Source organism: Tiliqua scincoides, chromosome 1, assembly GCF_035046505.1.
Source record: "Tiliqua scincoides isolate rTilSci1 chromosome 1, rTilSci1.hap2, whole genome shotgun sequence".
Classification (NCBI taxonomy): Eukaryota; Metazoa; Chordata; class Lepidosauria; order Squamata; family Scincidae; genus Tiliqua; species Tiliqua scincoides.
The window spans coordinates 248,649,904-248,653,826 of record NC_089821.1 but is presented as its reverse complement, the minus strand read 5'-3'; positions in this window follow the sequence as shown (position 1 = coordinate 248,653,826).

The window sequence follows — 3,923 nt, the reverse complement described above, 5'->3', positions numbered from 1 at the left end:
CATGCACAGTCTTACAGTGCCCCCAAGCTATGAACTTGCTCTTTCAAGGGGAGTGCAACTCTGTTCAGAGTGGGCTGGATACTACCACCAATAAACATTGAACCACAGCTAACAGCACCTCTGGAATGAGTTTCGGTTTCTTACCTGTTGTCCAACCCATTACTGATTCCGGTCACCTGTTTAGCATTTCCACTAACCCTGATGATTCAGATGATTTGGGGGTGGGGGGAGAGATTGGCAAGGAAGACTGATGTAGAGGGCTTCCAGCAACATGCAGGGCCTTATGCTAAAGATGTAGATTCTGGTAATTTCTTCCTAGCATGATCCTTCCTATTGCCTCAAGAGAACCATGAATTGAACAGAGAGTTGTTGGGACTTCCATTTCCCAGGCTCCCTGATAGCAGTGAGTTCTAGGCACGAATCTAACATTCAATATGAAAAAAACACCAACATTAATTCTTTTGGATGAATGTTGAAGGATTTCAAGTATTAACATATTATTTCTACTTAAAAAACCCAATAGCAGCATTCATAATTGGGATTTAAATAAGAAGAATATGAATACTGTACTCATTTTTGCAATAAAATATTTGCTTGGGTTTCCATCCTATGCACACATACATGAGAAAGAGTCCAACCGAAATCAGTGGAACTTGCTCCCAAGCAAACATGCTTATGATTGGGTTGAGCAATTCCCACCCCCCACACACACCAATTCAGCTACAATTCAGTGGCTATATATAAGTAAGATCATTATTAGAATTTGCCATCCTTTACAATTTAAGTAGCTGTCATAAGGACAGATAAGGACACTCTTATACAGAAAGAGCCACAATAACCCCAAAGGCCTTTTGTATCCTGAAAGCATATGAGACAGAGGAAGGCCTGTGTCATGCTTTACAGTATCTTCACTGTCATCAAGGATACCTTGGGAACAGGGTTTTTTTTTTCACAGCCAAGAGAGATATAAATGGCTTGGGCTTGAATTGAATATTCTCAGCATAGCATGCATCATTCCTGACAGCATTCAAATCCTCATCCACCACATACAGAAACTGAGCTGGAATAACATAGATTTCACAGGAATACAATTCCACAGAAAGTAAACAGAGTAACAGAAATAGAACTGAAGGTAGAACCAGACTCTAAGTATGATACTTTATAGCTCTGTCAGCACTAAACTCTTAAACTGAAACAAATACTTGACAGCAGCGTTGGCAGCAACCTGGCCCCCCATTTGACAAGATTACGAGTAGTAAAAATATTGCTTAGGGTCACACTCTATACTTCCCTGCACAGATTTAATGAATGGAATGCATGATGTGCTTGCTAAGTTCGGCTGGATAAACATGGAAAAAATCTAGCGGAGCAGTGTCACAGACCACAATGGTTTCATCGTCGGCTATGTAATTGGAAGAAGAGATTCCTTTGCTATGTATCACTTACTTTTTATAGATCACCCTCAACAAATACTTCACGGCCATTAATTCTTCCCTGATGTCCGCATACAGGGATGATTTATATATATGGATGTGTAATGAATTAAAAAATTATGTGAGAGCTGCATTTCCTTTTGTGGGGTAACAACATGTTCCAAAAACAGCTTTACTACTCTCCCCCTCTTAATTAATTAACTCTCCCCCCCCCTAATACCTGTATATATAATTATGTTTGGAAAACTGGAATATTTTACATTTTGTTTTTTAGCATTTTGAAACTTGAAGCTCTGCAATGACCTATCTATATATAACTGGTGGACAAGCAGGTCCCCCCACCCCACCTGCCCAGATTTTGTGGCTTATTTGCAATAAAGAGGATACACTAGAAAGGTTTTAAAACAAATGCCACTCTCTTTCTACAGGCCTGCTCTCCTACTTATTTCATCCATCTCCTTGCTTTTCAAGTGCCAATGCTCCCAGAGCACTTTGGGAAGTCTCATCCAGAAGGCCAAACTACAGAAAACCTAAAGAGAAAAACTAAATTCAAGCAAGGCATGACTCACTACATATGCTTGAACTTATTTAGTTGACTCCAGTATTGTCTAGTCTGCCAGCAGCTGTCTAAGGTTTCACATTGAGGTCTTTTCCATCCCTGCTACTTGAGATGGTTGAAATTGGAGGCAAGGGGGATTGATGCAGTGAGATTTTGCATGCATGGAAAGCAGGAGCTTACCTGCTGAGCTATGGTACACCCCTAATTTCTCCCCAGACTACTTCTCCACAACCTTCTTTAGAGATACTGTTCTTCCTTTCATACCTTTGAACTGGGTACTCGTTTGAGACCTCTAGTCCATGTTTTCTGGACCACTAACACAACCTGCACAACACAATGGAGATGGCTTGCATGTGCAAAGCAGCACCACATTTTTGGATTCCCAAAAAACCTTCTCTCTATATCTGCCAGATCTAGAAATATAACTGTCAATTAATGGCAGCCACAAGAAATCCGATTTCAGACTGAGCCTGCAGAAATGGGGAGAGAGGGGTTAAATTTTTCCCCTACGACATTTTCCTAGTGAGAACAGTCCTCCACTCCACTTGCTATTTGTCCTACATGGAAAACATACAAGTATCATCTGTATGGTTTTCCCTTATTGGGTAAACAGCTTGGGAGAGTGCAATTTTCATCAGGAAAACATCAGAGGAAAGGGTTAACTCCCCAGCTGATCTAAATCAGCCCCTCCCCCATAGCTGCTTTTCAATTTTTTTTAATGTAGAAGATCCTATCCACAGATCACCACATCTAGGTGCTCCCACATCTAGTTGTTCCTCAGTTTGGTGCATTGTGCATTTAAAGCTAAAGTCTTGCTGGGCTTCCAAGCATCAGAAGACTGAGATTCTTCAGGCAGACTCAGAAAGGGTTATACAAAGTGAGCATAAGAACATGTGAAGGTTTTAGAAGTACTTTGGTATAAGGACTCTCATATTCAAGAGCTCTCATCGCAAGGTGCTCTGCCCCCCTCCAGATCAGCTGCCATGTCCCTTTCAGTTGATAAACATAATAAGTTTGTTGAAGCTGAACCTGTAGGCAAAGGATTTGTCATGAACTTGTGTAGGAGCTGCCACTTGTAAGCAGCCTCAAGGCCCTATAGTGCTTCAGCTGGTGGATACAGCAAAAGTCATTGGGTCCAACAGTATTGGAAGAACGATATTACTACAGAACATGTAACAACAGCAAGACAAGATGTCTACAAGACAAATCAGTGCCTCCTATTGTTTATCATGAAAGTGATACTTGTGATTTAGCAGCTAAGCACGCTTGGAATCCTGAAGTAATATATGAGATTCTGTTGTATGAACTTTTGGGGCATGTTCAAATTTACCATGAACTAGGAGAACAATTTTAAAAGATATGGTAATTTCTTGATTATTATTATTATTTTTTACCCTTTATTTTCCTCTCTAAATAGCAGGGATGGGGATTTGAGTCAGGTGACTTGAGTGCAAGTCACAAAAACACATGTTTTTTGCTGACTTGTGTACACTCAAGTCAGGCATATCAATGATTTCAGCACTGACTCAGAAATGAGTCCCACCGCAAGCAGCCTCAAGTCTATGTCTGGGTGTGCTTGCTTACTTTTTTCGTACTGTGAAAGACCTCATGGGGCCATCAGTCAGACCCGGTGAGCAGCAGGGAAGTTCCAGCCAGGAGGCGGGTTAATGTTTTGGTTTTGCATCAAGCAGGAGGCATGGGGGAAGCAGAAGTGGGCTCTCTTCTCCATCTCTGAAGGAACTTATGATTGTTGGACAAAGGTTTTTTTCTCTGGATGAGTGAGGGGAGAAGGCGGGGGGAGGCAGTTCCTAGCCATCCAGGAGAAATGGCATGGCTCCAGCAGGCTCATAGAATGACTGGCCATAATGGGACTACTTCTAAGTAGAGCTGCAAAGGATTGGGTCATTTTGGTAAGCCTCCCAGATGCTGCA